The sequence below is a fragment of the Perissodus microlepis genome, chromosome 12 (genome assembly GCF_051167445.1).
Source record: "Perissodus microlepis isolate ML-2025 ecotype Zambia chromosome 12, ASM5116744v1, whole genome shotgun sequence".
NCBI classification, from domain to species: domain Eukaryota; kingdom Metazoa; phylum Chordata; class Actinopteri; order Cichliformes; family Cichlidae; genus Perissodus; species Perissodus microlepis.
In genome coordinates this window covers 3,389,209-3,407,003 of record NC_140472.1, presented here as the reverse complement: position 1 = coordinate 3,407,003, position 17,795 = coordinate 3,389,209, and the positions used below count along the sequence as shown (strand labels likewise).

General features: G+C 39.9%; 1 long non-coding RNA gene across 1 annotated transcript; it reads right to left on the bottom strand.

The window, feature by feature from the left end:
* Nucleotides 1-248: 248 nt before the first annotated feature.
* Nucleotides 249-2,083, bottom strand: LOC146375604 (uncharacterized). Its single transcript, XR_014801767.1, has 3 exons — nucleotides 1,883-2,083; nucleotides 1,570-1,675; nucleotides 249-953 (listed from the first exon to the last, which is right to left on the bottom strand). It is a non-coding gene; the product is annotated as an uncharacterized LOC146375604 (long non-coding RNA).
* Nucleotides 2,084-17,795: the final 15,712 nt, after the last annotated feature.

Sequence of the window (17,795 nt, the reverse complement as noted above, 5' to 3'; positions counted from 1 at the left end):
CAAATGTCACTGGTATACCACACCATTTATTGTATTTTTTGAAGCAGTTGTGCATCACATGAAAAAAATGTGTAGGTGACTATGTTTTTCTTTGTTTGTTTGTGACTGTAATTTAATATTTGAGTATAAAACCCCACCCACAAAAAAAAGTATATCGCTGACCACGAAACACCTTCAGAACCATTCAATTTTAGTTTCAGAATATATTTTAAAAGCCATGTACCTTTGCCTTCTGAACGAAGACCATCAACTTTCAATCCGTTGATTTGTAGTTGAGGTACCATACATATGACTGTGGGCTCCTGCAAGTTCATCTCCATGGTCTGATCTTAAAGCACAGTGAATGGCTACCATTGTGCCATTTTCTGTGCCACAGTCTGTACGAAGGCATGCTGGAAGTTGACCAAACCGTGACAAGCACTCCATATAATATTTTGCAATGATACCTGGGTCATTATTTGAGCTGCCACAGCTGAGCCACATAACTTTCCTTGAAAATCCATCGACACATGCACTAATAGCAACACCAAAGGGCTTCAGCTTATCATAACCATCCACATGCCGCACTTGATTTGGTCCTTCTGAAAAATATCCTCTTCGAACAAACCTGCGTTTACAGCGACGCTTAACACCATATGGATCTAGTCTTGAGAGTATGTGCATTACATCATTTCTTTTAACTTTCAGATTATACTTTTGTCGCAGTGTCTGACACATGGATCTGTAACCCAGAAGCTGACCTGAGCCTCTCAGTTCTTGTGTAACAGTGGAAATGACAATGTCAGTGGGAGTAAAGTCAGTCCTTCTAGTCATTCCAGCATCTTTTAGCCTCCTCTTTAATGTTCTCAGACTCATACAAATATTATGCTTGTTTTCAAGAAAATCCAGGATCACTTCATATGTATGGCCCTCAGAGAAATACTTATTGATGATGTCTGTGACTGAGACTGGGCCTAAGGTTGAAGAGAAAACATGAAAAGATAATTACGACCACAGGAATCCACAAATGCACTTAATAAGTGTTTTTAAAAAAAAAAATACCACATCTGAAACAAGTCTCAATAAACATGACTCAAGTATTTAATCTTCTTGATGTGTGCTTAAATAAAGGCCAGCAAAAGCTCAAAGAACATGGACCAGGATTCAGGACTTATCACTCTCATTAAGACCTCTATGCTGACAACTCAAAATGAGCAAAATTAGAGAAGTTAGAAGAATTTCGTCACTGTGTACATATGCCCTATTAAGTCATAAACTAGTTTTTAAAATTATGCCGTAGAACCGGTGGCAGGCTTAAACCAGAATACAGTTCTTAGTACCTACCAGTTCATGCCTTTACGGTTTTTGGAATTCTGATTTATCTTTGCATACAGAGTCTTTAACAATACAAAAACCTTAGAATAAGGAAATGAATATAGTACTTTGGAATGGCACATAAATAATAATCCCCCCCCCCAAAAAAAAAAGTTAAACACGCACTACTGAAGCTACTGTGGTGTATATAAGTCATTATGAAGCAATTAAAAGGTGAGCAATAAATACTAGAACTTAGGAAAGTGAAGTGCTTACCATTCTCTATAAAAGGTGCTAAAACTTGAATGTTAGTTCCACAGGACCCACAAAAAACTCCAATTTGCCCCACTAGCTGGATTCCACAATATGGACAATACATTGCCTGATGAAGACACAATGCCAAATGAAAACCTGAACACATTAACTGCAATATTCCTTAATGACTTTGACTTATTAGTATTTGTTCTCGAGTTTAAAAAAGCTTCATTTCTAAGGCTACATTAAACATTATCTTTGTTAGAATTATCTTTGAATGTATATTCCAGATATCTGTAGTATTATTAGAATCATGAGATTACAACACATTTACCTCTCCTCCACTTCTTTGAAGTGTGTCCCAGTCCTAGCGCACTGGTTAGCATGTTTTGGTTCGTGCAACTGGTCCGTCGGGTTATTGTCTCCCCAGGAACATTTCCGTTGTCTTTTTTCCTATTTCCGTTGTGCTTTGTGTGCTTTTGCAGCGCTTTTCTTTTTGCAGCGTTTTTCTTTTTGCAGTGCAGCGTTTATCTTGAAGTTGCAGTGCAGCGTCTTTCTTTTTGCAGTGCAGCGTTTATCTTGAAGTTGCAGTGCAGCGCTTTTCTTTTTGCAGCGTTTTTCTTTTTGCAGTGCAGCGTTTATCTTGAAGTTGCAGTGCAGCGTCTTTCTTTTTGTAGCGTTTTTCTTTTTGCAGTGCAGCGTTTTTCTTGAAGTTGCAGTGCAGCGTCTTTCTTTTTGTAGCGTTTTTCTTTTTGCAGTGCAGCGTTTTTCTTGAAGTTGCAGTGCAGCGTCTTTCTTTTTGTAGCGTTTTTCTTCTTGGAGTGCAGCGTTTTTCTTGAAGTTGCAGTGCAGCGTCTTTCTTTTTGCAGCGTTTTCTTTTTTGCAGCATTTTTCTTTTTGCAAGTGTTTTCTGAAGTTGCAGTCCATTTGGCCTCTCAGGGCCACCGTAGGGGCTAACTAGTTACTAGGGAAAGTAACTTTGGTTTTACTTAGAATTCTCTTGTTAATGTGTTGCTTCCGTAACTGGATACCCAGCAAGATTGCCAGTCTTCTAGCTTGCTTACTTGCCACAAGTGCACTGTGCCACCTACCAATAGAAAGGAAAAAATAATGTGCACATTTCCACGAGAGAAATCCCACGCCTGATTCTATCCTAGCCTGCTTTTTACATCCAACACAAAAACTGCAGTTGTGGTGCTTTCGATTGTACTCAGAACTCGGAAATTCTGCCTTCTGAATAGGAAGATGTAGGTAACACCAGACTGCAGATGAGCTGCATACAGAGCTGGACTGGGACAAAAAAATCGTCCCGGGCATTTTGACTAGACCATTATAGGAAAAATCATAAAGCCTTTGAATGAAAATAAACACTGTTGTGACAGTGATGTACACTGTTCTGATGGTATATATGTATCAATCTATCAATTGTTTGTTGTAAGACTCAGATAATTATTTTTTTTAAAAGTGAGACATTTTAAATGAGAATAAGAAAGTATTTCCTTGTGCCCCCCTTTCCCTTTTAATTCCCTACATGGACCCCTGGCAACACTTTGCTAGACCCGCCCCTGCACAGTTACCAGCTGTCAGCTACTTAGAAAAGGATCCTGGTGTTATTTGTCTCTCAGAAACAGTTCATAACTTCTCTTCAACTCATTCATGTTAACTAAAAGGTAAACCTGTTTCTCCATCACAGCTCTGATGATTCAGTAAGGACATCTCCTGCTTTCATCTGCATGTTTCCCTCTCACCACATAACCAAACCGATATCATGACCAGCAGGTTTACAGCTGTGGCTCCAGCAAACATCAGCTGATACTAGAAATTAATATTAAATAAATTCTAACAACAGCTGATCAAGCTTACACGTGCTGCTGTTGTTTACCGCGACATCCGCTGGTTTCCTCTTTCTGGCGCAAAGTGGGCGATAAATAAACAAGAGAGAAAAGCCGATCAGCTGATCATTGATCAGTTTCATGATTGAAGTAGAAACAGGAGAGGGAGGGTGAGAGGATGAGAGAAGAAGAGGCAGCTGTGCAGCGTAAACACAGAATAACTCCAGCTTTGTGTATTTTTCATTGTAGCTTAAGTCCGGGACAAACTGTGTTCCTTTTCACCTCAATACGAAACGCGTAATATTTTCTCTGAATATGAGACGATTCCGTTTTTTACGGGAAGGTTGGCAACTCTAATAATTAACCTTATGAACAAAATAAAGTTCAACATCAGTAACATAGCACCCACCCAGCTGTATAGAAACTCCATCATGCTAGCTAGCACGCAGTACGAAAAAGTCAGCATAACGAAAATAAACTCCACCTAAACTTGGTTCATATCTGACCCAGATGGACTGCAGGTTATAACTTCTTACCTGAAGTTCAGTTCACCTGACACTCTCGGACCAGCGGCCACTTCGGGTCTCTCCTCTTGCCTCCCTTTTCCTTCATCCACCTGCTGGCCTCAACCACTTGCTAATGTTATTGAATCTGTGGAAGCTCCGCGATAGCCGCCACACGAAGTAACGAATAACGAGCCTATCTAAATCCCAGTAACGAGTAACGCGTTCCTGGTTTTGGCATAATAACTAGTTACCGTGCTCGTTACCACAATAATAACGTAGTTACTGTAACGGGTTACTTAATAACGCGTTAGTCCCAACACTGGTCATAAACTGCATGCATTCTAAGTTGCATACATTTTAACTACAAATTTTCATACTGTCATCTTTACAGTTAATGAAATCACAAATAAGCTGTCTGAAACTAGGATGCCAGCTTACAGCAGTTGGTTGTCATAGCTACACAACAGTCCCTCAGCAGTTATAAATAGTTACTGTCTAAGCAAGTGAAGAAAAGATTTGTCACTGTAAACAGACCTCAATGAAATGCTGACACACATCAGCCCTGATCGTAGTTTGACACACCTGAGTAACAGCAAGCCAAAAGGAATCAAACCAGATCTGGGTTACAGAATTTCCTGAAGAGTAGAAAACTTGCAGTCCCACACCAGAGTAACTCATCCTCAACACAGCATCCCTTTACTCCAGCTACTCGTCCACATTTCTTATTAAATGAATAAATCCATAACCACTAACTGCAGATGTGCTGATAATAACTCTGGAGTTAACATCAGCACAAAAACTGATTGAGTTTCCTTGTCTCCTGTGGGTGTAATGTGTACATTGCTCAGTACTTTTGCCCATGTAGTGTACGTGTTGTTCACTCTGTGGAAATCCTCTGTCTGACCACTTACACGAACAAATCTGTGATTACTCCATGCACATCAAACCTTATAAAGAAAGCATGTATGAGCTTCTTTGTGAAACTCACCTCACTTTTTTGTTCTCGATGAGTCGAGGCCAGAGCCCATACACCACACAGCAGAGTTTTTAGTGGAAGAGGAATTTAACTGACCAGGCTTTTTAGTAGTTTAATAAGTTAGATTAGTAAAAAGGTCCATACAGGAAGAATATTGAGGTGAAGGCAGAACCTGTTTTTAAGTGAATTTTATCCATTTGATCATATTTTGGCCTTTTTGCCGCTATGAGAAAAACAGGCCACTCTATTAATTACACGGTACGCTGTATTGAAATATCATATAATCTCCTGGTTTTGGTTAAAGAATTCACTCTATCTCTGAGTTCATCTGAAAGGGCCAAGAAAAGTAATTCATTGATGATGTTACAGCTTACACTGAATATATGAGAGTATTTGCCGTGCAGTAAATTATATATGCTCTAAGCTGAACAACCTTCCCTTGACGGCTTTGTAGAGCTGCAGGGCAGTGCACACTAAACCAATCAAAGTAATAACAAGAAAGAAAGGGAGGATATAAGAGGGAGGGAAGAAAGGAGATAGATACAAGCAGCTTTTGCTGATGAGGGTGAGCCAGTGGGCCGCTGGCTGTTTGTTCCACATCAGAATGTCAAGCAGGGCAGCAGCAGCCTGAGCTGAGTCACAGAAGTGAAAATAATGTTGAGCGTTGGAGAAGTTTGAGTCTTTTAAGACTCCCAGGACCCACAAGTCAGCCACAACTCAAAAGGAGTGCAGATAAGGCTGAGTACTGCCCACACTGAATCGTCACAGCTAGGATTTCCTCCTCCAGGAAATGCGTGTGTGCTTAGTTGAAATAAACCTTGAGTAAACAGAGCTCGATGCATTCAGTTCTTGCTTTCTGTGAATGTAGCCCAGTAGGCTACGGACGAGAGGCTGCAATAATGCTTTGGTGTTTTCACACCATAAACCATAGCTTGAACCAGCTGTCAGGTGTCATTTCAACGAGCACAGACACATTTACTGGTATATGATACTCACCTTGTGGGAAAGTTGTAAAACTAAAGTTGAGCAGAGCAATGAATAGGAGCAATTATGTATCTGTTATTACTGCAAATCCTGCTCATTGCTACACCACCACTGGCACTAGCCTACAGCTGGCTCAGATCAGCCACCCAACAGCACGTACCGTTGCTGCTGTGGGTGGTGTGAATATTGTCACTCCTCAAGGAGTCCAGAAACCTGGATTGGATCATTTTTGTGTGAGAGTATCGAGTATCTCAGCAATCCATGGTAAAAGTGCCTAATCCAATCAGTCATTGTCAGCTCATATTGAGGCCTGCATTTGTAGTGTAGCTCCCAAGAACACCAAGTGGAAAAAATCAGGCGACAGGGTGCATGAATCTGCATTTGTTGACACTGATGCAGTCTGAGTGCAGGGCTAAGGTCCTGCTGCTGGCTAAGTAAGGTATATGAAAAATAACAGGCATTTTTATGTTTTATATTTTAACAATCATGCTTACAGTATATTTAAACATGTAAGACACAATAGATGTTTTAATCCAGGATAAAACTGCACGCTAGCAACTTATGCTAACACTTTCCCAAAGAAAATGAGCATGTTGTCTTAACAAATTCAGCATGTATGTTTAGTACAATGCTAACATTAGCTAATTACTCCTTAAAGATATTACAGTTGAACCTTCTACTAACATACATGCTAAACACAAGACAAAGTTTGAAACAATGTGTGTTATTGTTCCATGCACAGTACCACATGTTGTGTTTTAAGGCATGAGTGCTTTGTCCAAATCTTCTCAAGGAAAGCTTTCAGTTTTCAGCCTCAAGCTTAGTATTTGACAACGCTACCTCAACAAAGGTCATGGTTAAGTCTAATATATTTTCCTCTGCAATGTCATTAAGTTAACTCAATGACAGGTTTGCATTGGTAAGGTAAAATGCAGAAGCTATAAAGCAATACATTAATTTCTGTGTTGGTTCCACCCTTGAGCTTACATGCACCTGTGCAACCTAAAGAGCTTCACATTCAGGTTTTGTGATAGTTTTATGGGTAAGTTCAATAAGGAAGATCTACAGTCTCACAGAAGCACAGGCCGAGGGGGCGGTGTGGCAGCAATTTTTCACACCAGCCTATTAATCAACAAAAGACCAAGACAGACTTTTAATTCATTTCAATTCAATTCAATTCAATTTTATTTATATAGCGCCAAATCACAACAAAAGTCGCCTCAAGGCGCTTCATAGATACAGAGAAAAACCCAACAATCATATGACCCCCTATGAGCAAGCACTTTGGCGACAGTGGGAAGGAAAAACTCCCTTTTAACAGGAAGAAACCTCCGGCAGAACCAGGCTCAGGGAGGGGCGGCCATCTGCTGCGACCGGTTGGGGTGAGAGAAGGAAGACAGGATAAAAGACATGCTGTGGAAGAGAGACAGAGGTTAATAACAGATATGATTCAATGCAGAGAGGTCTATTAATACATAGTGAGTGAGAAAGGTGACTGGAAAGGAAAAACTCAATGCATCATGGGAATCCCCCGGCAGCCTACGTCTATTGCAGCATAACTAAGGGAGGATTCAGGGTCACCTGGTCCAGCCCTAACTATATGCTTTAGCAAAAAGGAAAGTTTTAAGCCTAATCTTAAAAGTAGAGATAGTTTCTGTCTCCCGAATCCAAACTGGAAGCTGGTTCCACAGAAGAGGGGCCTGAAAACTGAAGGCTCTGCCTCCCATTCTACTTTTAAATACTCTAGGAACAACAAGTAGGCCTGCAGAGCGAGAGCGAAGTGCTCTAATAGGGTGATATGGTACTACAAGGTCATTAAGATAAGATGGGGCCTGATTATTTAAGACCTCGTATGTGAGGAGCAGGATTTTGAATTCAATTCTGGATTTAACAGGAAGCCAATGAAGGGAAGCCAAAACAGGAGAAATATGCTCTCTCCTTCTAGTCCCTGTCAGTACTCTTGCTGCAGCATTTTGGATTAGCTGAAGGCTTTTCAGTGAGTTTTTTGGACATCCTGATAATAATGAATTACAGTAGTCCAGCCTGGAAGTAATAAATGCATGAACTAGTTTTTCAGCGTCACTCTGAGACAGGATATTTCTAATTTTAGAGATGTTGCGCAAATGGAAGAAAGCAGTCTTACATATTTGTTTAATATGTGCGTTGAAGGACATGTCCTGGTCAAAAATGACTCCAAGGTTCCTCACAGCGTTACTGGAGGCCAAGGTAATGCCATCCAGAGTATGAATCTGGTTAGATACCATATTTCTAAGATTTTCAGGGCCGAGTACAATAACCTCAGTTTTATCTGAATTAAGAAGCAGAAAGTTAGCGGCCATCCAGGTCTTTATGTCTTTAAGACATTCCTGCAGTTTAACTAATTGGTGTGTGTTATCTGGCTTCATGGACAGATAGAGCTGGGTGTCATCTGCATAGCAGTGAAAATGTATGCTATGTCTTCTAATGATGCTGCTTAAGGGAAGCATGTATAATGTAAACAGAATTGGTCCTAGCACTGAACCCTGTGGAACTCCATAATTAACCTCAGTGTGTGAAGAGGACTCTCCATTTACATGCACAAATTGGAGTCTATTAGATAGATATGATACAAACCACTGCAGCACAGTACCTGTAATACCTACAGCATGTTCTAATCGCTCTAATAGGATATTATGGTCGACAGTATCGAACGCTGCACTGAGGTCTAGCAGGACAAGCACAGAGATGAGTCCACTGTCAGAGGCCATAAGAAGATCATTTGTAACCTTCACTAAAGCTGTTTCTGTGCTGTGATGAGCTCTGAAACCTGACTGAAACTCTTCAAATAAACCATTCCTCTGCAGATGATCTGTTAGCTGTTTGACAACTACTCTTTCAAGGATTTTTGATATGAAAGGAAGGTTGGAGATTGGCCTATAATTAGCTAAGACTGCTGGGTCTAGAGATGCTTTTTGAGTAAAGGTTTAACCACAGCCAGCTTGAAGGCCTGTGGTACATAGCCAATTATTAGAGATAGGTTGATCATATTTAAGATCGAAGAATTAATCAATGGCAGGACTTCTTTGAGCAGTTTTGTAGGAATGGGGTCTAAAAGACACGTTGATGGTTTGGAGGAAGTAATTATTGAAGTTAACTCAGAAAGATCAATTGGAGAAAAAGAGTCTAACTTAACATCAATGGTACTAAGAGTAGCTGTAGATAATATTACATCTGTGGGATGATTACTGGTAATTTTTTCTCTAATGATAAAAATTTTACTTGTGAAGAAGTTCATGAAGTCATTACTAGTTAACGTTAAAGGGATGGTTGGCTCAACAGAGCTCTGACTCTTTGTCAGCCTGGCTACAGTGCTGAAGAGAAACCTGGGGTTGTTCTTATTTTCTTCAATCAGTGATGAATAGTAAGATGTTCTGGCTTTGCGGAGGGCTTTCTTATAAAGCAGCAAACTATTTCTCCAGGCTAAATGATGATCCTCTAAATTTAAATTAATTAACTAAATTGAAAGCCTGATGCTTAACCTTGTCCACCCCAGCTGTAAAACTCAGAAACCAGTCTTACTTGCTATCATCTATCGTCCACCTGGGCCTTACACAGAGTTTCTCTCTGATTTCTCAGACTTTTTATCTGATTTAGTTCTCAGCTCAGATAAAATAATTATTGTGGGTGATTTTAACATCCATGTAGATGCTAAAAATGACAGCCTCAACATGGCATTTAATCTGTTATTAGACTCAATTGGCTTCTCTCAAAATGTAAAAGAACCCACCCACCACTTTAATCACACTCTAGATCTTGTTTTAACATATGGCATAGAAACTGAACATTTAACAGTGTTTCCTGAAAACCCTCTCCTGTCTGATCATTTCCTGATAACATTTACATTTACAATAATTGATTACACAGCAGTGGAGAGTAGACTTTATCACAGTAGATGTCTTTCTGAAAGCGCTGTAACTAAGTTTAAGAATATAATCCACCCACTGTTATCATCGTCAATGCCCTGTACCAACACAGAGCAGAGCAGCTATCTGAACACTACTCCAACAGAGGTCGATCATCTTGTTAATAATTTTACCTCCTCACTACGTACGACTCTGGATACTGTAGCTCCTGTGAAAACTAAGGTCTCTAATCAGAAGTACCTGACTCCGTGGTATAATTCTCAAACACGTACCCTAAAGCAGATGACTCGTAAGCTGGAGAGGAAATGGCGTGTCACAAATTTAGAGGATCATCATTTAGCCTGGAGAAATAGTTTGTTGCTTTATAAGAAAGCCCTCCGCAAAGCCAGAACATCTTACTATTCGTCACTGATTGAAGAAAATAAGAACAACCCCTGGTTTCTCTTCTACAAAACTGCTCAAAGAAGTCCTGCCATTAATTAATGCTTCAATCTTAAATGTGATCAACCTATCTCTAATAATCGGCTATGTACCACAGGCCTCCAAGCTGGCTGTAGTTAAACCTTTACTTAAAAAGCAGATTACAGAAATGACAATAATGGGGGTTGGTATCAAAGCAGGGTCTGTTTGGACTTCATTTATGGAAATGGACTGGCTTCTGTATAATGCTTTTCTAGTCTTACCCACAGTAGAGTGAAAACCAACAGAATCATAAATTCACACAGTGCTTTATTTTATGTAGTTTAAGGATTTTATCTACCCGACACTTAACATAACATGCATTTCTTTGTTGCTCCAAAACCCTTAGTTTTAGAGCAACATAATGTCTCCTTAGTGTCCTCGACCTTTTCCATGATCTCTTGATGTGTCCAGAAAACCTCACCTGGGATACATCCAGGACGCATCCTAGTCAAATTCTAGTAACCGCTTCCTTTAGATGTGGAGGAGCACCAGTTCTACTCTGAACTCCTTACCCAGCACTAATGTTGAATTCAGACACCCTTAAGAGGAAACTTATTTTTCCCCACTCCTTGTATAAGTCATCCTAATCTTTCAGTCAATACCCAAACCTTGTGGGCAGAGGTGAGGTTAGGAAAATGAATCAACCAGTAAATGGATAACTTTACATCAGCAAAGCATCTCTTGCTGCACATTAGAGCACCACAGTCTCAGCATCCCTGCTTATATTACACCTATCCATCTATCATTCCCCTACTCCATTCTTTCTCCCGCCGATGAGCAGACCCCTAAGATACATGAAGTCCTTAAGGCAGGGGTCAGCAACCTTTGAGACCCAAAGAGCCATTTGGACCCGGTTTCCACAGAAAAAACACTGGGAGCCACAAATACTTTTTGACATCTAAAATGAAGATAACACTGCATACATTGTTTTTTTTTTACCGTGTTGCTTATGAAATTCATGAAGTGCTAGAAAGAAAATGAAATTTTATTGATGTAATGAACACATTTTGAACTCTTAAAAAATTATAACAAAAAAGAAAAACATCCAGTTGAAGGTCACTTTTATATGAATTAAAAGTTGAACTTAAATTATCCATATAGTCAACAAAAACTGAGCCGTCATCCTTATATCGCCTTTGGGCTTTCGGAGCCTGAATTTTAAAAATAATTGGAAAAAATCACTATGCTCCTAAAAAATCATTCTATCATTTTATTTTTATATTTCATCATGATAATCTTCCAATTTAGAACTACAAGTTAAAAAAGAACTAACACAAATAAAATACACTTCAGCTAAATACTTTTACAATTTATTTTCCCAAACCACGGAGCCGCAGGTTGCCGACCCCTGCCTTAAGGCAATAACTTAATTCCAACTTAAACTGGGTGACCAACTCTTTTTGGCTGAAGACAGCGGCCTCAGACTTGGAGGCTCTTAACCAACCATTTCACACTCTGCGTCAAACTGATCCAGTGGCCGCTGGTGACTTGCTTGATGAAACCAACAGGACCACATCATCCTTGGAAAAAAGAATAAGCAGTTTTTGAGGCCACTCATTCCTCTGGCTACACAAAAAAACATATGAACAATGGTAAGACATGGACAGTCTGAAAATCCACCGGATGGGTCTATTTTTCCCAAAGAAGTCCTCACAGACAAAGTGCAAACAGCCACTCATGTATCCTTTGGAGCTGGTCCAATGTCCTGTAACCAGATTGAAAATGTCTCCATGAGGAAACTTTAACGAATTCAAGGTGAATCTCATCCATCCCTGGATTCCTGCCATCAAGGAATTGTATTAAATACCTCTGTAATCATAACCCAATGATGAGCCAGTTGTTTCTCCAGATTCAGTTGTGTCTTCTCTTTTTAGGCCATCAACTGGATTTAGTAGATCCAGTAGATGTACCAGTAGAATACTTGATCGAGTAGATCAAGTATTCTTTCCACCACTATGTCCCAAGTTAGCAGCACTACCAAAGCTGCACTCTGCTTTGCCTGTCGGTACCTGTCAGCTGCCTTCAGAGGCTTGACAGGACTCTTTATCTCAATCGTTCCCCATCTGGCTCACTGCTTGCTGATGCAACATGCACCAACAACCTCACAGCTCAGTGCAGCCTCCTTAGCAATAAAGGTACGCATTATGTATTTGTGTGCACCAGACCTGGTACCATGTTTCAAATAGGCCACTTCATTTTCAGAGTGCAGGCTTACTTGTTGTTCGTAGACTCAGAATGGGACACAGCATTTTTAAATAGAAGGCTTTTCTCCCGTGTTACTAGATCTACTAGGGCTAAAGCTTAAATCTTTAACAAGCTCATAGTTAGAGCTGGCTCATGTGACTCTGAGGTAGCATAGTCATTTGCACATGTATTTCAATAGATGTAAAGATCCTTACAATAATCCTTTGTTTTTGTTATACATGATGTGTTTATTCAAAATTCTAATAGCCAGATCTTTGATTTGACATCAATGTAGGAAACAAAAGAGAATAAAAAATGAGCATTTTAAAATGATATAAATCACTATTATTACCTTTAAAGTAGCAAAAGATCTTCCATTTACAATCATCAAAGAAAAGAGCCCTTACCTTAATAACACAGATTGTGCATATGCCTATTAATAATCATCTATAAGTACAATTAAATGCTAGACTGACTCTGGGGGTCACACACTCAGTGACACACCATAGACCTTCTTTGAAAGCATACAAATGTTTAAGTATATACACGTTTCTGTATAATTACAAACATTTGCAAATGATGGAAATACATATTCAGCAACCAGTGTCATTAACAACTGGAGCTGCTTTTACAGCCCCATCCTTTAAAATCCCTTTCAAGTACCCACTTGAATATTGATTAGTGAACCTAACTACTTAAAGTTGTTTGAGAAATCCCCTTCTTGTATTCATCTAGTTAAATGACTGCATACATGCGTAATCAACAGCGCCTTTGAATGTTACTGCTAAAGAAGACATGCAAAGCAGCTTATGCATACTGGGATTCAGTGCTTTTCCTGACAGCCCATTCTTATGCTTTGGACACAGAGCCTTGTTTGCTAAAAGCTTTTGAGGAGTCATTACACAAAGATTTTGCTATAATTTATCTCTAAGTGCAGTGCCATTAAGTCAAAACGTTGTGATATGCAAAGCCAACCAGGCCTGCAAGTCTATTTATATCTTACTATTGTCTTTTTTATTATTGCTATTTTACTTGTGAAGGTGTAGACCAGTTGGCAAACCACAGAGCCTGTCAAACTGTCAGCAGTTATAAAAGCAACTCACAGCAATCAAATGTCAGGCTACCAGTTGGATAGCATAGAGGGAGCAGAAAACAAAAAAGGTAATTACAGTGCTGAACAATGCAAGATAATAGTTTAATGCATTATGTCAAGAACAAAACTGGTTTTTCTTAAGTTTTGTAGTTTCTTGTGCAGCAAAATAGGAAGAAATTCTTCTAATGCATTATTTTTTATTGGGTTTGCAAAAGTGAAACCACAGTAAAGTTCTGCCATGCAAAACAAAAGGAAGGCCACTGACAATTTTTTTAATGCTGATATCTTGAGATCAAGATCAAGCTTGGAAAAACGTAACGCTAACTGTCATATCCTTATTAAAGTAAATTAGCAAAGGATAACCCTAATGCATGAATCATATATTAATACTTGCTACATTTTGAACATGATCCACAAAATGCACAGAAAAAAGCATGTGTCCATATTTCAGGGGATTTCTCCTTGCCTGCTATTTAGTTCTCATCTTTCTGAGATATAACTGCTAATGTCTGATAACCTTTCTTTGATGACTGAATGAAATGTTGACATTAATTCTAACTTTAATGATTGCAAGTTCTTAGCTTCCGTACAACAACGCCCTTAAAAACATGTTATTCAATTCAATTCAATTCAATTCAATTTTATTTATATAGCGCCAAATCACAACAAAAGTCGCCTCAAGGCGCTTCATAGATACAGAGAAAAACCCAACAATCATATGACCCCCTATGAGCAAGCACTTTGGCGACAGTGGGAAGGAAAAACTCCCTTTTAACAGGAAGAAACCTCCGGCAGAACCAGGCTCAGTTATTGAACCAAGAGTGAAGTCAAAGGACAACAAGGTGGTATAGACTCATTTAAGCACTGCAGATCTGTCTGTTGCTGCTGGTACCGTGTACACACGTCTAACTTACTTATTGTGACAGTAGTACAAACACACACTTCATGACCTGAGCCTTATTCAGATAAAGGTCAAAAGTCTTTACTGAGCAATGATTTGGTACACAAAAATGTATTCTAAGGCTAAAGCAGAGCGAAGGAAGAGTCAAAAACATAAAAGGCAAGGCAAGTTTATTTGTATAGCACAATTCAACAACAAGGTGATTCAAAGTGCTTTACAGAGACATTAGAAACAAAAACAAATAAAAAGCATGATTTAAAATTGATTAAAACAAGCAAACAAACAAACTAACTAATTAACAAACAAACAAACAAACAAAACAGTATATAAAATCAAAACAGATAAAACCAGAACAGTAGATAAAATCAGTAGTTGAATGTAAGTTTGATTCGGTACCCCAAGGAATACACAAGGAGTAATGGCTGGACCACCAGACTCAGAAGTAATAAGTTGACCTGGCACGGGGGAAGAGGAACAAAGAAGCTAAATATCACAATGAGGAAAAACTAATTAGAGTAGGGCAGAGATCAAAAAAGGTGGGAAGTACAAGAATAAGGCAAGGTATCTGAAACAAAAGTTGAGTAATTTAAAACAACCAAAAAAAGAATTAATGAAAAGCATAATCTTTTACAGCAGCATGCAAGAGCATGTAGCACAAATCCACTATATATAGTAATACACAGTGTTGGGAAGGTTACTTTTAAAATGTGTTCCACTGCAGATTACAGATTACAGAATACATGCCCCAAAATGTATTTTGTAACGTATTCTGAATACTTTGGATTACTTAATATATTATCATGTTTTTTTACAACTACATGAATGTACTATTGCTGTGTGATTTATTACTATTACTGAAGGCTACTCGCCATACCAACACCAACTAGATTTTTAAATCTCCAAAAGTTGATTCTGTTCATCTGTTCGTAGCGTTTTGTGGGAGAAACGTTTCGTCACTCATCCAAGTGACTTCTTCAGTCTCAGCTGACTGCAGGTTTCAATCTTATAAACAGTAAATTTGCATAATGACTGAAACCAGCCCACTGAAGGAACAATGGGCTGGGAGGTCAGTTCCTTAATCATAATTATGCAAATTCTCATGACCATTGATCAACAACCACTGATCAAAGACCACTGATCAATGGTCATGAGTACCATTCACAGAAAGTTGGGGAATGGCTGCAATCACAGCATTGTAAGATAGTGACAGATGTACCCTTAGGCCCCCTCCTCGATTCAGAGATGGTCTTTCCCTTTTCACGTACATGGCCTCCTTGACTCCGCGCTCAAACCAGCGTTCCTCCCTGTCCAGGATGTGCACATCCTCATCATTGAAAGAGTGTCCACTGGCCTGTAGGTGTAAATAGACTGCAGAGTCCTGGCCTGACGAGGTAGCTCTTCTGTGTTGTGCCATCCGCTTCGCCAGAGGTTGTTTGGTTCCCCCGATGTATAAATCATGGCAATCCTCCTGGCACTTAACAGCGTACACTATGTTACTCTGTTTGTGTCGGGGGACCCGATCCTTGAGGTGGACCAATTTTTGGCGCAGCGTGTTTTGGGGTTTAAAAGCCACAGAGACCTGGTGTTTAGAAAAAATGCGTCTCAACTGCTCCGATACTCCTGACACATATGGGATCACTACAGGTTTTCGCTTGGGCAGCGGTTTTCCTTCTCTCCTGGATCGGCTGGAGCTTTCTTTAGGTGCCTTTCCCACTTTGACAAAAGTCCAGCTGGGATAACCACATTTACTCAGGGCCTTCTTGATGTTCTTCTGCCTCCCTGGCTGCTGTGTCAGTGGGGATGGTGTTCGCTCTGTGTTGTAGCGTCCTAATGATGCCCAGTTTGTGCTCCAGTGGATGATGAGAGTCAAACCTTAAATACTGATCCATATGTGTAGGTTTACGGTACACGTCAGCTTTTAGATGTCCCCCATTAGTGATGGAAATCTCACAGTCTAAGAAGCCTAACCTGCCACTTTTCATATCCTCCCTGGTGAATTTGATGTGTCGGTCCACCGAGTTAATGTGATCCGTGAAATGTGGTACGTCCTGAGATTTGATTTTCACCCAGGTGTCATCCACATATCTGAACCAATGGCTTGGTGGTGTTCCAGGGTAGGATAGCAAAGCCCTCTTTTCCACTTCTTCCATGTACAAATTGGCCACGATGGGTGAAACTGGGCAGCCCATGGCACACCCATGTTTCTGCCTGTGGAACTGACCCTTGTATGTGAAGTAGGTTGAATGAAGACACAGTTCCAAAAGCAAACACACTTGGTCGATGCTGAGAGTGGTCCTGTTGCTTTAGATTTTTAAATCTTAATGAAAAATGAGTAACCGTAGGTGGACATTAGGTAAGGCTGCACTTTTTGCAGTCATCTCGTATAGAAAACTATTCCGTATATAAAACAGGTCCGCGGCTCCGAACCATAAAGGGACCTCTGGCTAATACGTTGGGTTCGTGTCGGGCTTGTAGCCGAAAACTAGCTTTACTTTGTTGTCTGGGTCAACTTTGCTAGTGAGAGACAGAGAGAGGCGTTGAAAGGCTGCTGCAACGGAACTCATTGTTTCGCAGGAAAACACGAACACAGCGTACAGTAGAGTCTTAATAGCTTACTTACAGCTGGGCTCGTCAGGCACTCTTTTTTAGCTGCAGTGGTTGTTATTATATTTACATGCTTCCAGCTCCCGTTTCTGCTCGGTGACAGCTCGTACATTTCCTTTTTCTCCCTCCCTCGCTCACAGACACATAACAGGTATGGCAGTCCATTCTCCCTGCAGCACGGACTACACTGCCCATGAGGCTACATTCTTTAGGGCGATGCCTGTAACACTCTGCTATTGCCTTCATATTAAATCATTTAAAAAAATATTTCTTCACGTCATTATGAGACGCGAGATTGAGACACAGGCATTAGAGCCTCTTAATGTGTTTTGTTTGGGTTTCCACCGGCATGGAATTACCAAAAATAGAGAGACCATAGCCTAACATATGAAACAGGAAAAGACCACCGTGTAATCCATTTATTTCAACAAAGTAACTGTATTCTGAATACCACCTATTGAACGGTAACTGTAACGGATACAGTTACTCATATTTTGTATTTTAAGTACGTAACGGCAGTACATGTATTCCGTTACTCCCCAACACTGGTAATACATGAGTGTCAAACATAAGCCCCAGGGGCCAGAATCGACCCGGCAAAAACTGCAATATGCCCTGCTGCCTGTCTTTGGAAAATGTGTAGGAGAACAGAAATTATGGACTTGTAATTGTATTGTCATGCATTTTACAGATTTTCCTGCTAATAAACCTCTCCCCTATGGCCAGTCACATTAAGTTATAGTTTTAACATTGAATCCCAAAGAGTCATGCTGACGGATTTCTTTGTGTTGAAATAGCACTTC